This window comes from Octodon degus, unplaced genomic scaffold (genome assembly GCF_000260255.1).
Source record: "Octodon degus isolate 3935 unplaced genomic scaffold, OctDeg1.0 scaffold00106, whole genome shotgun sequence".
Taxonomy (NCBI): Eukaryota; Metazoa; Chordata; class Mammalia; order Rodentia; family Octodontidae; genus Octodon; species Octodon degus.
Genome location: NW_004524682.1, coordinates 4,768,517 through 4,785,406, shown reverse-complemented (window position 1 = coordinate 4,785,406; position 16,890 = coordinate 4,768,517). Strand labels below are relative to the sequence as shown.

At 35.3% G+C, this 16,890-nt stretch overlaps 1 protein-coding gene across 3 annotated transcripts in view; it reads left to right on the top strand.

Annotated features, from left to right (window-relative positions):
* Nrip1 (nuclear receptor interacting protein 1) overlaps positions 1–16,890 on the top strand; it is an 82,155-nt gene that overhangs the window by 14,368 nt on the left and 50,897 nt on the right. For all 3 annotated transcript variants that reach the window (XM_023724118.1, XM_004639087.3, XM_023724119.1), the window contains exon 2: positions 2,926–3,004. The gene's annotated coding sequence lies outside the window, so the exon portion shown is untranslated. The remainder of the gene's footprint in view (positions 1–2,925; positions 3,005–16,890) is intronic.

The window sequence follows — 16,890 nt, the reverse complement described above, 5'->3', positions numbered from 1 at the left end:
AAAACAGCAGCCCTCATCAGGAGGGGCTATAGTGGAGCCTGGGCTGTGTGGTCTTTAGTGGCTTTCCAGGGAAGGACAGTGCAGGGCAGGGTGACCAAAATTAGGGTTAGCTGTTTGAATAAAGTACAGAAAGATAATAAAAACGAACTATAGGCACAGAGCAGTAATAATAGCTTTCAGTAAGCTAACCGTATAAAAGCTTTAAGGTGTAGGGATGGTTCCTAGTTTGCTTAGAACTTGACTGCTGCATGATATGAAGGCAGAGTCAAGTTCTTTTGCTGCCTCCTTACAATGACCAGATGGAGGGGTTATGGTTTGGACCAGTTAGTTTGCATATGAAAGGCAGCTGGGGCAGAGCCCTTTGCCATCTTGAAGAACTGGCTAGCCCCCAAAGATAGAGTCTGCCCAGCCGTCATACTTGCAAATACAAAATTTACAATGCATACATTTAAAAGTATAGACAGTAAAACACACATGGATACTTGCTTTGTGGTGAATTTCCTATGGTCACTTGAGATTGACATGGGTCTGAACTTGAACTTGGACTTTATTCATTGAAAATTGATTGTATGTCTAGATTTTTGTAACTAAATTAAAGGTTAAGTATTTTCTATAGTAAATTTTTCTGTGTTCCTTGCTATGTTCTAAGGGAGGTTTTGAAGAATATGCATGGTCCCCTGTAATATGGCAGTTTCTGTACATATATTGCCTTTTACTAATGTGGTATTTAGATTGGATTTGAGGCATTGCAAACCTGCTCAGCAAGTTAGTTGAACTGTGCTTATGTAGTCATAAAGAATAAAAGCAGAAGGTCTTAATATGCTAAAAATGTCTTGATTGTAATTGTTTTCCTGAAATACAGCTCTATAGCCTGACTTTAGTTCTTCAGAAATTTTTATGAAGCAGTGAAGAAATACCGTGTTTTGTATTTTGATTTTAAATGTTATTGGGATACAGAATTATTTTTTAATCTATTTAGGCAAATTGACTGAATAAAAAATCAGTGTATGATGAGCTTATTTAAATATATATTCTTACTAGCATACATAGATTTATAAATTTAATGTGTATGTGTGTGATATATTTGAAATAGAGCTGTGTGCACCTGTTGATTGCATTAGGCATTTGGTGGCTCCTGGTGAGGGGTAGAGGAGGCGCTTCCCAGTTGCAAGTGGATCATTTCTCCTCTGTAAATTGCTTACATTCTACTTTTTTGTATTCTCTGACCTTGCAGTCAGTGACTTCAGCCCAGAATAGTTTCAAAGTCATGTAAATGAATGCAATTAAGGTATTGCTTATCATCTTACATAGTTCAGATGGAACCTTATTGGATGGAGAGGTTTGTTTGCTTTATGAGGAAGGTCAAAATAAGGTGAAGTTTTATTACATAAAATGATTTGGTAATGTTTTTATTTAGCTGCTGAAAAAGTAGTGCCCTAATCGGAAATGATAATGCTTTTTTCCCCCCACAATCACTTGAAGGTCTCTTTAGGGTTTTTGGCATGTTTTGTTTTTTCTCTTTCTGTTTATTTTGTTTTGTCTTCTCTCTAGTTATAAACTCTTTTAAAGAGGTACCCTCTGTCCATTCCCAAGGTCTTGGGGATATTCTGCTCTTAGTTATGATTCAAGATGTCTTGTTTATATGTGTGTTTGATAGACGATTGCTCTGGCATTACTGATGTCTGTATTTAGTGAGTTCCTGTTAGCGTCCAGTTACCATTCCACTTGGAGCAGGACCTCACACCTGAGAGGCACTCAAATTCCCGCTTTGGTGAGCAGAAGGGAGACCTGCCACAGGGCCCGTTGTCTGGGCATTGAGCAGGGGCATAGGTCCTAGGAGTTTTCCTCATGAAAAAGGGAGTGTGGATGTATATGTAGATGAGCAGTTATTGAAGGACTAGTATTGTACTTGGTTCGTATAACTCCAGTCTTTCATCTTGCATTACTTATTTTTACTTTAAACATGTTATGTAAATTGAATTTAGCATAGACTTATTGAGCATCACTCATGTGCTTTGTACCATGGAGGGTTTTAGGAGATTCAGAGGATGGGAGAATAACACCAAGCACGATACAAGGAAAGACATCTAGAAGTCTAGTGGTTGAAGAAGGTACTCAGTTAGGATGTTGGTACTTGAAGACTGAAGGGCCCTGATAAAATTAAATGCCAATAAAAAATAGTTACTTTACTTGGGAAAGTTAGAATTCAGATTATGGCTGTATTTTAGTCAAAAGTATAATCTTTGAGAACTGACCATTTTTTTGGGATAGGAATTCAGGGCTGTCGCAGGGTAAGTCAGATGTAAGTGCCCAGGCTACTACACATGAAATGCTGGCTTAATGGAATCAGGAAGCTTGCATTTTTCTCTGTCTCAGGGCTACCTTCTCTGTTAGCCTATTGATCAGTATAAAGTTTCTTTAATCCTTGTAGTTCCAAAGTATAGGCTATGTATTCGGATTACCAAAGCCTCTTTCTAAGTATAGACTTTCTGACGTGTGGGTATCATTCTATGCCTAGGATGGCTCTCGTTCTTAGTTTAACATTTACTGTACCTATTTATTGGGAAAAATGAGGCATTTCAAACTGTGTGACGACATCACATAATTCTAATACTCCCAGAATCCTTGATGGAAATTCCTCTTTGTCTTTAACATTAACTTCTCATATCCTTGAGAATGACAGTTTTTATTTTAGTGTAATGCTAAGTATATATTAAATTATATTTTTGTGAATCTGTAGTATCATTTATTTTCTCTGATATGGCCAACAGCTGTGTTGAAGGAAAGCATGCATGGGAATCCTTTTTACCTTGCAATACATCGTTTTTGTTGTTTTCTGAGATAAGTTATTTTAGTAGTATGAAAATGCTGTACAATTCTTTGAGTTAGACACTGGGAGTAACATGTATTTTTCTTAATTTCCAGGAAGTGTTTGGATTGTCAACTTTTTCAGAACTTAATTCTCAGGACTCATTTTAACATTTGGGAGAAAAACATCCAGAAGGTATTATATTTTGTTTCATTACTCCATTTAAAAACAAAAAATGTAGTCAAGCCTTGAGTCTTGATAAATCTGAATTTTGTGTAAGCAAGTAAAAATTCTCATTTAAATCAAACTAATTTTATCAGTTACTTTGAAAAGTCTAGGACTATTTTAAAGAATACCTTCATTTGAAAATGTGATATTTAAAGTTTTCACTTTTCAAGGCAATGTGAATTATATGAAACATTCAGATTTTCTTAGAATTGTGCCTGCCCATGGAAGCTCTAATTTCTAATGCAGAAATGAGCTGCTAAATGTGTTTTCATGGGTCCATCACCAGGATCTGTGGACCTACTTAACCTGGGAGGTTCTGTGTAAACCTTTAGCTTCTGAGTTCTCTCTCTTGCATTATCACTGTGCTTAGATTGATGTCATCTCATAATTGATTTGTTTATAGACTTTGAAATGTGTGACATATTACTAGGAAGGAAGGATGTTATGGAAACCGTAAGTTGGTCGACTTTCCTACTTAGTGCTTTTGAATCTGTGCCTTGTGTTAGCCTTTGTGGGCAGCTCTAATACCATACCGTAGATGAGGTGGTTTTTAAACAACACGTCTGGGGCTGGGAGTCTAGGCCCAAGAAGCAAGAGACTCAGTTAGGTGAAGCTCTTCTTGCTCAGAGGTCACCATATTCTGATTGGAACCTTCCATAGCAGAAGTGTCACAGAACTCCTGAGGCCTCTAGAAGGACTGTAATCCTAGGACCTGACCCTCAAAGGCCCACTTTTATGCATGCTAACATTGGGAATTAAGTTTCATTGCATGCATTTTGGAAGTGTGCAATTTAGGCATAAGATACTCCAAAGACCTCCTGTAGATACATCCTATATCTCTCGATTGGGCCAGAGTCAGAATTGAACAAAATCCCTTTGGTGCATTTGCAGTTTCTTTCTTAATGTAAAATGTGTCTTTTGTTTTCTTTTTTAAAAATTTCTGCCAGCTGTCTTACTTGAAATAGAAACAGATGAAAGAAGGATACATAAACACATTAATAAAATTGTATTTTTTGAAGTTGCAGAGTAGACCAAGTTTTTAAAATATGTATTTAGTTAATTAATGAATATTCGTAAGGAATAACACACAAATCAACTTTACAGTTTTCTTAAATAGTTGTTAAATAGTTTGAATTTCAAGAACTGCATGGATATAGTTCTTTCTATTCTACAGCATACTGTATTGAACCTTCAAAATAGAAATTCTGTCTTAATGTTCTAGATTATTCTGGTTTGGGGAGATAGCTCAATAGAATAAGTGCTTGCCTGGCAAGTGCAAGGTCCTGAATTCATCCCCCAGTACCGCCAAAAAAAAGTGAATAAATAAATAGATTGTTTACTATTGGCAAAGTAACATTTTCTTTTTCTCTTTTCAGTTATAGGGCAAAGTGGTAGGAAATAAATTTAAGCAAATTAGGACTATTAAAGGAACTTATTAAGGAAGCCTAAATATTAGTTAGATTTATTTTACTATGTATACATTCTAAAAGTAATATTAAAAACTACACTTTATGGAATTTAGTAATCTTTTAAAATTGAAGTTAACAATTAACTATTACAATGAAATATTTAAAGAACAAATTTTTGGTTTAGTTATGTAGAGGAAGTCAGTATGAATTATCTCTTAATGAAAATTCACTATATAATCTCAGAATTAAGAATATGTTTGATGAGTATGATTATTATTATTAAAAAGAACCCCCAAAGAAGGTAGTTGAAGAATTAAGTAGATACAGTCTCTTGCAAATTCAAAATAGCAATTGGTTTTAAGTAATTCTTTTGAAAATATATAACAATGTACGAAGCCCTTTAAAATTAATTAAAATATCTTTTTTATTGAAATATAACTTCAAATATTCAAACATTCTGACTTGTGAGCTCAGTGAATTCTTTGCCTGGGTATACAGTAGTTCTACGTGCTGTTCTAGCTCTCTGTTCCTTTGTTCTCCCTTCTCACTTACTAACCTACACTTTTTGCCTTTTTTAGTTTTACAAAGATCTAGACCAGTACAGGGCTAGGAGCTGTACTTTCTGAGTTCGAATGAACTGTAAAGCAGAGTTGAGCCTCAGCGTCAGCAAGAACATGCATTTTCTTTTGCTCATGGCAAACAGTTTTTAGAGAAAATAATTGGTATAATTCCACATAGCCTTGCTTTTTCTCTCCTCATGGAACAGTTATAGGACTTAAGAGCAGTGTCTGCCAGCATATCCAAGTTATGAAAAAGAATTCAGTGTAGGCTGAGTTTGGAAGTGACTCACCCTATATGGAGCTACTTCAGAGTTCAGGCCCTTAACTACTATTTGAATTTTATAGGTTTGTAGTTTTGCTGACTGCAAGAAAATAAAAGGCCCTGTGCCAGTTCTTACTGGGTCAAGATTTATTTTAAAGTATTGACATTTTGTCAGCTTTTTGATATTTAAAAAGTTTTGGAGATTTTCCTGCAAAAAAGTTGTAATGGTCTTTATTCCACTAAGAAAAATCCAGACTGTTTATAGCCTGATGGAACAGAAGCTGTGTATTTGGTGAGTTTGCCGGTAGAAATGGCCAGAGGCTAGACTACCCTAGAAATGTTTTGCTTTGGAAAGTTTGATGTGGCTGACAAGGACCTGTAATTATATCTGCCTCTTTAGCACAGAATGTGTATTTGAGCAATGAATTATAAATAACACTATCCATCTTTTCTGAAAGGAGGAGACTTGCTGACCAAGGCAGTGGTGCCGCTGGAGGCTTGCTGGGTGGTATTTGTGGGGTGCATTACAGAAACAGTTCCCAGATCATCTGCGTCTTACCTCCAAGTTAGCCAAGTTCGGTGAGCCTAGTCTATAATATGGATATCTATTTGATAAATAGTTATTGAGGTAGTATTTACCTTGCCTCTGTCATCAATAACTGATTCTTGCTTGTGTCTACTTTATAAAGTTAATCATAGCAATTAGAATCAACTCTAGTTGTCAAACTTAGATTCTATGTTGAGAGTCGTCATTAGAATACAGCAGTGTATTTAAGTCTTTAGCATACTTTGAATTAAAGCAGTTTCACAGCTAAATGAATTGAAGTTGACAACAGCTGAGATACTATGGTGTGATAGTTTTGGTGAAGATTAGGTAATCTCGGTGTAAATCCTAACTCTATCATTCACTTTCTTAGAATTGACTTTGGGCAAACTACCTTATCTCTTGGATAACCCATTTTCTAAGTTATAAAATGGGAATAACTTTATAAGGTTGTTTTGAGAAATACGGGAAATAAATGCTAGCATTTAATACTGTTCCTGATATATAGTATATAGTAAATTTTGACTCATGTAAGCCAAAGATTTAATTTTTTTGAATTTTTGCATAGAATTCATATATGTTACTTAGAAAAATTCAAAACAAGAATTTGAAGAGAACACATTTCATTCCATTCCATTGTTATGGAAATTCCAAAAATGGATCACTGGGCATTGAAAGGCTAATTACTTATGACAATATAGTTCTAAGTTTATTTTTTGATGCAATTACTAATGTTAGAATTTAGGGATTAAATATGTTTTTGAGTACTTCTTTTGTATTTTTAGGGCAGGGTCTACAGGGTGTTCAGGGTCTCACTACTAGATTGGACTCGTAGTGATCCGCATGTTTACAGCCTCCCAAGAGCTGGGATTACAGTCGCGCACCACCATGCCCAGTCTCAATCATCGTCTCAGTGCTCCCCAGGGATGGGCCAGCATAGCAGGCCTGGGGATCGAACATCTGGCCCCTGCGTCTACTTACAGGCACTTTAGTCCACTGAGCTATTTGGCTGGCCCTGAGTACTGTTTTTATACAGTTGATTTTCATTAAAGTGTTACAGAGGTGTTAGTTTTAATTTTTCAATCCTCCATGTGGGTCATTGTTCCCAGGAACCATATTCTGAATCTCTGAATGTTTTTTGAAAATAGATTGTTACATCATAACTTTGTGAACAACTGTAGATTTACGCTTTTAATATAGCCTTAATTAATGGATCTCTTGTATATGCATAGCACCCTGAGGAGGAGGAGAAGGAGAGCAGGAGGAGGTAAAGATTGTACTTGAAATTGATACATAGTCAACCTTAAGATGATTATATATCTTCTGGGGACTAAAGTTTTCAGTGAAGTTTATTTAATGATCATTACAATTTTGCCAACAAAATAATTCTTATTCTTTTGGATTACTATTAGAGAATATGCTGAGTCTTTTTTTATTTTTTAAAAAAGTGTGCAAATTAAATTAAAACAAAAAATTACAAGTGATACAGAATTTCACTTAACAAATTAATATGAATTACACAGTATTTCTTGTAATATAGTGTTTTCTTCCAACCAGTTATTCATATTGCTGGATATATGCATGTAAAATTGGAGCAAGAAAGAAATGTATAAGCAATTAAGAGGAGAAAAAGTACAAACAATTGAAAAAAGGAGATAAAACAAATTATTATCTGCTCCTTTCCACAGACCAGCAGAAATGCACAGTACAGTTGTCCAAACCCTCCTGCTTACATACCTAGTAAATTCCTTTCTCCCACTCACTCTCCTGTCCTTCTCAACTCAGTAACTTTCCTTTTGTATAAGTTCATTCCCTTTTCCCAGTATCTATTGGACCCTTCAGATTTATGGTGAGATTTTTGAAGGAAATCTCTACTTTTTTGCAGTGGTTTTAAGTAATATTTTAGAACCATAATTCTTCCAAATAAACTTTCAAAATTGACAGCTGATTAAGTTATAGTTGCCATAATTATCTTAAACATTATGTTAAGTATAGAGTTAAGTTTATCTGATAAGAATTTATAAAAATATCTTCCATGAGGGCCAGGTATGGTGGACCATGCTTATAATCCCAGCACTTGAAAGCTGAAGCAGGAGGACTGCCACAATTTTGAGGCCAGTCTGCTATGTAGTGAGTCCAGGCTAGCCTAAACTACATAGCCAGCTCCTGTCCCCCCCCCCCCAAAAAAAAAGCTTCTTTTTGGTTCCTTTAGATCCAGAGTAAATTATTTGATGGCATGAAGGCTTTATAAACTTAAGACATGAGAAAGCATTGTGGTATACTAGGCTGTTGTAGTAAGAATTTGAATTCTTCTAGTTTTGAATAGTTATAATTTTGGCCTTCTTACTAATCATTAAACTTTGAATTAAAAACTCAAGCCTCTTTAAACTCAAAACTCAAAATTCATCCCTTGACTTCAGTCATCACAGACTCCCTGTACTTCCAATCTAGTTTTACTTTGAAATTTGGACAGGAACATCTCAAATAAGTAAGTATCCATCTTTATAGCTGCATTCTCATGTCTGTACACATACAAAGTTACACAGTTCACTGTCGTCCATCATCTCCTGAGTTTTTTTGGCGTTGGGGCTGCTCCGCCTTTCTCCTTCCATCCAGCTTTCTTCCTTATTTCTTTTGTTCAGATGACAGCTTACAGTACTTTTAGACCATTGTTAAGCGTGTCATCATTTAGAGCACGATTTTCCTATTTAAGTTATTTTAAAATCTGTAAGATTGGACTGCATTTTTATTTTCTATTCTTGATTAACTATCATATTATTTATATTATTATTCATATGAGAAAATATGAATTATTTTGTTTTGTAGCCATATGACATGACATGTTCCCTAGGCAACCATCCTTTAAAAGGGAGAAATACCAGGCTTCCGTGAGGTGAATGAATCTATCTTAATTTTAGTTCCATGTAACATTATAAGAGGCTAAATTAATTGGAAAATTTTCTGCTAATTAAAATTGTTTCAGTTTACCTGAATATTTCATGTTAAGTAATTTGGCAAAATGATTATGTGCCATAAAGATAGTTCAGAAAGTTTCAGTAGTTTAGTAAATATTTACACTAGTTTTGAGACCAAAGTGACAATAACCAGTTAGCTTCATTCTTTGATTGGAAAAGCTATACATTTTTGTCTACATGTCTGTTTTCAGTTTTATTTGAAAGAGCCTGCATTCCTTCATATACACTTTTTTTTTTCTATTTTTCAGAAAAGGAAAATCTGTTGCCTAGCAGTTAGCATGTGTTCATTGGTGAAAATTATTGGGAAGCTTTCCCAAACATGATCCCGGTCAAAGTATGATCTGTCACAAAGCAGGTGCTTATTTTTTATTAAGTAATACTCAATGCAACCACAGTTATACTTGATGCCCCTTTATCCAAAATACTTGAGTTTTAAGTGTTTCAGATTTCAAAGATTTTTGAGTTTTGGAATATTTGCATAGACTTTACAGACTGAGCAACCTCTAATCCTAATCCAAAATCCAGAATCAGAAATGCTCCAGACTCATGTCAGTGCTCAAAAAGTTCCATATTTTGGAGCATTTTAGATTTCAAATTTTCAAGTTAAGGATGCCCAGCTAATTTTGAATTATGAGGCAGAATGTTAGAATGATCTCCCAGGATTCTGCCGCCTAGCACAGAACCGGAAGTAGGATTGGGGTGCTTCTGGGAGATCGGATTTCTGTCTTCCCTCCCGCTACCCTCCCTAGGTCCTTGTTGCTTTCTTCCATTTTGTGTTACTTTCTTTGTAAGACCAGTGTTTTTAATGTGGAAACTTAATTAATTTTATGCTTTAAGTTTGTTAAAGTGTTGGCATTCTGTATTCTCCTGAGACTTGCTTTTTTCCTTTATCATTAAAAAAATTTTATTCATACTGTTCATGTAGAGTTCTTTTCCTTGCTAATATTTCACTGAGTAACTTTATGCAGTAGATATTTTGAATTTTTGTTGAGTACTTTTTTGTTTGTGTGTTTCGTTTTTAATATGTCTATGCTGTTGTCTTAATCATACATATGTATGTATTATGTGCTAGTACGTAATGTACTGTACAACAAAGCTTGGTTTTCAAACATAATTCATTCCAGAAACATTCATGTAATCTAAAGAACTTTTATTTTAAAGTGAATTTCCCATAACTAATGAAGGAAACCTAGATAATCATTCCACAACTCCAACATATTTATAGAAAAATGATCACAGCACTGTATATAACACAAAACAATAAAGAAAATATAAATGCAAAGAAAGGTAAATAAATTAACACACACTTATCTCTGAAAACCTTTCTGCCTGGTGTGAGGGAGATAGGAGAAGAGGGCTGTTATGTAAGATGACTTTCTCTCAAGGAATCACAGCTGTTGGCTCAATGGAATTTTTTTCTTCACACACTTTTTTTTTTTGTATCAGGGATCGAACTCAGGACCTTGTGCTTGCCAGGCTGTTGCATACAGCTTTAACAAGGAACAGTAACACTTGAGTTTGCCTCCTTTTGAGGCATTTGCACAAATGTGGCACTGCATTGTTGTTAAGCAGATTCATCACTCACAATGCTACAGCCTGTTTCGGATGGTGCTTTTCTACAAAATTTAGCAATTTTCCACAGTTTACACATCTGCCTGATCTCATTTGAAGTGAGGAATTCCTCCACCTTTCTCTCCTTCTTCTCAGAAGATATAATTTCTTCCATAACCTCTTGCTGTTGGGAGATAATCTTCCACAATCCTGGAGAGAAAGAGAGAGGACGGGGGCAACGAGAGAGGGTGTGTGGCGGGGAGAGACAGACAGGAACAGAGATACAGGAGGAAGAGCCATTGGCTCAGGTGTGATCTTGTGAGGTTCACCATCAAGTGCTCCTAGTATTGTAAGCCATCACCCATTATCAAGTAAAATTTATTAGAAATGTTTTCTCCTCTATCTTGTGGAACTCTTACATGACAAATTTGCAATCTGAGGTTGTGTGTGTGTGTACAGTTATTATAAGCATTTCAGCATTCATATTTCTTCTGATGCCCTTGTGCAAGACCCTAGGATGTACAGTCAAGAATAAAAATGGAGTGAATGTCCAGTTGTGGGAGGTGCGCTAGGTGCCTCTAGGATCCTTGGACAGTCTTTCTTCTAGTAATGGATCAGAAGCTCGCCATGAGTTGTGTCCTTGTCAGTTCTTGGAATTGTTTCGTGTCTTAGCTTTGTCCACTTTGACAGATGCAGATGGCATCCTGTTTGCACCTTAATTTGCTTTTCTGTGCTTACTAATGAGGCTGAACATCTTTTCATGTGATTTTTCACTGCTAATATATTTTATCACTGAATGATTAGGTATTATACCTATTATATACTTAAGATGTATGTCTGGTATTGCAATCCAGCAATGAAATACATTTTGTAGCTTAAAACTAACAATATATAGAAAAGTATACTACAGAATTAAACCGTGAGCTGTAGCTCTATTTCCCTGTGCACACCATTTCTCTTTTCCCCCGGACGCCTACCTCATCCTGCCTGAGATCTGACACCTTTTATTTGGGTCACCTTCTTCACATTTTCTAATAAAAAGGTATAGGACAAACATATATTCTTAATAGCAAGCATTTTGCCTATGTTTTGTAGTGGTACAGATCACCATTTTATTTTTCTTTGTTAAATTCTGAATAGAATTTTTTAATGTTAGTGCAGTTCAATCTGTTAGCCTTTTCTTTTATATTTTAGAAACACCTTCCCTCTGGAGTTCTTAAAAATATTTATTTGAAACATTAAAAACTTGCATTTCTGGGGGCCTTCCCCTTAGCTCAGTTCTTTAAGTGGCTGCTTCAACGCAGCAGTCAGGCTCAGGTTGCTGTGGTTCGATCCCTACAACTCCAGCCAGCAAAACCTGCCCTGAAGGCATTCGGAGTAAAAAAACAAAACAAAACAAACAAACAAAAAAACAACTTACATTTCTATTTAAAACTGTAATCCCTCTGGAGGTTCCCCCTGTGTGTTAGGTAGTAAGGACCCAGTTATACCCCCCACGCATGGATCAGGAATTGCTTGGGGTTACTGAACCATCCTAGTTTTCTGTAGTAAGCTGCAGTGCAGCTTTCGTCAGCTATCTTCCCTCTGGGTGATGGTTTTCTTCTGCGTCAGTTTGTCTGTTTCCTTTCCAGGTGTATATTAATGTAACTTTCAGAGCTTGAAAATAATTTTTGGTATCTGGTAGGACAAGTTCTTTTATTATATTCTGTTTGCAGTTGGTTGATATGTCTGTGATGGGCTTTTGCTGCTCCATTAAGCTTTAGAAGAACATAAAGCTTTTTTGAATTTTAATTGGATTTTCATTAAATGCATTTGTGCAATTTGAGAAGACTTGCCATTTGAGGTCTTTGTATCATGAGTATGGCATGTCGTTCCATTTGTTTAGATTGCGTAGATATCTTAAAGCATTTTCTCTGTGTAGAATGTGCCGCGTTTACAAGTTACTTTCTTTCCTTAGATGTGTTCCATTCTTGAGTGCTTAAATGTTAGTTCTGTTTGTAAATTGTATGTAAAAAGGCAGCTTCTTTCTTAGTACCCGCTTGTAGCTGGCGTTCCTTGTGGAGAACTGGCCCGTGGGCACGGTAGGTTTTCAGTCTTCTTACTGTCCTCTTTCCCTTGCCTCCCTCCCTACCCTCCACCTCATGGCTCCTGAGTTACCTTATTTAGCTGGCCACTAATAAGTTACTGTGATAAATACAAGGCAAGCTTAAAACAAATAAGTAAAATTAAAGCTCCAAGTTTTTACTCTGAATACTTTTTTCTTATCAATAAAAATTATTTTCATAAGTTTAATAAGATGTAATTCACATAGCATAAAATGTGCACATTTAAAGTGTTCAGTTCATTAAGTTTGACTTTTACTTTTACATGTAGTTGTGCACCGAATACCATGTAGTTTTTAAGTTTCATGGCCCAAAAAATGAACCCTGTATCAATTAATAGTCACCCCTCATTCTTGTCCTTCCCCAGCCCCAGCTGTGGGCAACCACCAATTTTTGTATCTCTATTAATTTGTTTATTCTAAACATTCTGCAGAAATGGAGTCATACAGTACATGAATTTTGGTGACTGGCTTTTTCATTCAGCATAATAAAGTTAATCTATATGTTAGTGTTTGCACTTCATTCCTTCTTATAGCTAAATAATTTTTTATTATATGGACTTTATTTGCCTATCCATTTGTGGAAACATGGGGAGTTTCTGATATTTAGCTTTTATGGATAATGCTAGAAGAGCACACACCAGTTTTTAGGGACATACCTTTTCATTTCTGATTTCTATGCACCTAGCAGTTGAGTAATTTTATTAAAGAACTATTTAATTTTTCTAGAGCATTTATAACAACAAATATCAGTAGCAGTGTATGAAAGAGGTGAACAGTGTACTATTAAGTCTACATTGCATTCTTCAAAGAGTAATTGTAATACATTCAGTTTATGTTACTATTATGCATTAGATTCATTTTAAAGCAGTTTGTAGCTGTGTGAAGTGTTTTTTTTTCAGTGTGGGTTATAATTAACATAGCATGCAATTCACCTAATTTAAATGTTCATTTTGATGATTTTATATTACTTTATTCAGATATGCAAACATTATCACGCTACAGTTTTAGAACATTTTGATCACTCTAGTGAGATTCCTTCATGCTAAAGATTATCTGCTTTTTCTACCTACAACTTAGCTATTTTAAAGATTTTTTTATACAAGTCAAGTCATACACTACAAGTATTTGCATCTATTTTTTTTCTACTAAGTATTAATTTTCTAAGATTCTGCCATTCCTATTAGTCTATTCCTTTTGGTTGATATTGTTACCACTTCATGCTTATCTTTTCACTAGTTGATAGGTACTTGATTTGCTTACAGTTTTGACTATTATGATTGCTATGGATATAATCTGCATACAAACTGGGCATATTTTCATTTCCCTTAATAATGCCTTAAGTTGTAAGGATTTTAATATGTGCTACATATTATTTCTTTGTCGTGTGTATGGGTTGCATTTTTTCTTCCATTCTAGGACCTAGCTTTATCTCACTGATGAAAAATTAAAAGCGCAATTTTTCATTTTAAAAACTCGATTGCTTTTCTATTTTCATATTAAGGAATCTGTACCAACTTAAATTCACAAGTTTTTCTCTTATTCTAATTTAATTCTTCAAATTCAAACTGTTATCCAACTTGAATTACTATTTTTAAAATTGTGAAAGGAAGGTTTCTAGTTTTGCATGTGGATAACTAGTTGTTCCAGCATCAATTGTCAGAAAGATTACCCTTTCTGACACACACACAGTCTTGATCTTTGCATGCAAGTGTAATTTTTTCCCATGATCTATTTGTCTTTATATTTCTTACTTTATTGTCCTAATAGATTTCCAACATCATTGCCTTTCTTGCTGTCTTGGAGGGGGCAGCATTTGGGTTCTTACTGTTAGTATGGTATTAGTTATGGCCATTTGCCCCAGAAAGGAAAAGTTATTTTTGCATTGAAGCAATTAATATCATAGTTAATCATGGGATAAAGGACAAAAACCACAGGTTAAGTCAACAGATGTAGAAAATACTTTTATTCATGTTTCAACCGAACAAAATGAGAAAGTAGAACTAGAAGGAACACATATATCTAGTATCGTACTAATAGCAAAAGACTAAATTATCTTCTCTAGAGTTTGAGGACACAGCATGGATGACTGCTCACACCACTTAAGTTCAGTACAGTACAGGTGGGAAGTTCTACACAGGTTATTGTTTTATTATTACAGTATATATGCATCTTGTTTTGGAGCATGTGAATTGTACTAAGACCAACAACTATGAATTATTTTCTTAACCTAGAATTATCACTGATGAGGTTGGGCCTTTTTCCTTTTAGTATTGTGTATGTGTTTAGTAACATATAACATAAAAACAAATTTTAGTTTATATTTCATGGCCCTGACTCCAGCCCTTCTTCCCTCTGCATTGCTGCGTAGTCTTCTTTCAGTTCTTGGAGCACGGAAGTCCTTTTGTACTTCTTGGACTGCGCTTGTGCTGTTCCTTTTAAAGGAAATTCTCTTATTTTTTTAATGACTAAGTCTTTTTCAGGTTACTTAGATCATAAATTTAATTTCCTCTAAGAAGCTTTTCTTTATCATTTTATACTAAATAGCTTCCTCTACTTGTTTTGTTTTATGCCTCATTCATTCTGTTTGTTTTCTTTTATTGTTTGTTGATTTTTGGCTGAATCTCTTGGGGGCTGTGGTTATCCTATTCATATTTTAATTTCAGCACACAGTCTAATTTGTTTCAAAGTTCATGTGATTCAAATGAACAGTATCATGTTTTCTTAGCGTATTTCAGGTTTTTGTCATCATTTAGCATTCTTTAACATACATTCATTTTACTTATTGCATATATTTCTGAATGTAATTATGATAATTATTTAAAATTCTGTTCCCATTGTCATAATCAAAGCACAGCTAATAGCTTTGGTCTCACTGACTTTATGTAAGACTGATTTATCCGTTTATTAATATAAAAATCTTGTAAGTATGCCATGATGTAGTTTAGGTATATTATCTTGTTAATTTTTCTTATCTTAGAGTGGGTAAGATACTGTAGTGTAGAGATCAGCTATTACATCATTTTAGAAAGTAGCAAAATAAGACACAAATCATGGGCTTGCAGTATTTTTAACTCCTTACATGGGAAACGTAGACTCCTGAAGCTGTGAATTGAGACTGTTGTAGATGGTAGTGCTAGGGAAAAGTCAGTGTTTTATGTTTTGGGTGACTGCCAAGGCTCTGAATTCTGATTTGTTTCGCTCTGTCTTTATGTAAAGAATGGCCAGGATTTGAGTTCCAGATCAGCCTATTAGCTTTGTGATTTAGGATAATCTAAACTCAGTTTCTTGACTACAACATTGGGATAATCGTGGTCACATCATTGGATTCTTTTAAAGGTCAATTGCGTGAAAGTTTTAGCTTCGTGTTTGAGGCGTGGCCGCTGCTCAGTGCAATATTGCTTTGTTACCTGTCCAGACTCCTACGCCTGAGAGACTGATCGGAGTAGCTGTGAAGGGTTTCTTTACAGATAATGATGCTTTGGAATATCATTAGTACACATTGACCAGCTCTGTACTTCACTAAAGATGCTTGCTTTTACTCTCTACAGGGCTTGGTGGTTGTCTTCTTAGAATATACTCATTTAGGGATTATGTCATTACTGGTTACTTACAACAGAAAAGACTTGACCCAAAAAGTAGTATGCTAATATCCCTGTCAAGTTAAAGGATTACTTTCTTGTTTTAACTTTAGAAGAGAAGGTACTATTGTGAAAGAAAGAATGAAATTGAAAGAGTACAGTTCAAGGGTTTCGGTAGAGTGTTGTTACAAAGGAGAAAGATGGACTTGCCTTGGGTATAGCTTCCTGCTTGGGCTTTGGCAATTGAGGAATCCCAAGGTCCTTGGCACATTCTAATAGTAATTCTAATGCAATTGTAAAACTGGTTACTTTTATGTTCTTGTGCACATCACTTTCTTTTAAATAACCAAGAAAAGTGATTGTGTCCTACGCCTCTGAAATTCTATTAGAATTTGTAGGCAAGTCAAGTCATACTTGACCAGTGTCCATTTTCTCCTCTGTAAGACAGGATGACTCCATCTGTTCATTTCACTGACGTCAGAAGTCGCAATTAGATCAGGCCCGTGAAAGTGCTTTGAGACTGGTGAAGCAGGGAGCTTCCTTGCTGCTGGCTCCTGTCTGCCCTGACCATCCGGCCTGCTGAGTGGGCCACGCCTAGAGGCAGCCTGATAGTGCAGAGCTGCATCTGGAGGACGTAGTGCCCACGAGAGGAGTCGGTTTTGCGCTTACACTTGTCCTAGGATATAGACAGTTTTAAAGTGTTGCTATTTGTATTCCTTGCTTCGTTGGAAAAACAGTGTGTTTATTGTAGAAAAGTTAGGAAGCAGTTCATGTTTGTTACAGAGAAATTAGGAAGTATGAAGCAGCAGAAAGCAAAATTAATTTTAAATGTAGAGATAATTGTATTTTTGTATAATTGTGAACATATAT